The following is a 439-nucleotide window of genomic DNA, read 5'->3' on the forward strand; positions in this document are numbered from 1 at the left end:
CTTTCTTTTTTTTCCCCCCCCCCCCCCCCGCCTCAAAATTCCCTTCTCCAAAATTAAAAGTCAACAAAATCGAAAAAATAAGAGAAAAAGAAAAAAAATAACAAAGGAAAACCCTCTTGGAAAAGAAACGATTGTACTGAACGTAAGTTCAAAAGGCGCGGCTGGTCCAGAGCCCGGGCAGCCGGGCGTGCGCAGCGTCCCAAGGTTGGGGGCCGCCCGGCCGCGGAGCTTCGGGGCGGGCAGGCGCGTCCACGGGGGCCCTCGGGAGGCCGGTGGGGCCGGGAAGTGCTAGGTCATCCTCCAGGGACTTTAGACCCTCGAACGAACACGGACGCGGCCGGGCCGAGTCTTCTCCGCGCCGTCCATTACCAGCGGGCCATGGCGCGCGCCCGGGGTCCCGCGCAGGCCAGCTCTGGGGCTTCCAGAGCTGGACAGGTGA

Source organism: Bison bison, unplaced genomic scaffold (genome assembly GCF_000754665.1).
Source record: "Bison bison bison isolate TAMUID 2011002044 unplaced genomic scaffold, Bison_UMD1.0 scf7180017864203, whole genome shotgun sequence".
NCBI lineage: Eukaryota > Metazoa > Chordata > Mammalia > Artiodactyla > Bovidae > Bison > Bison bison.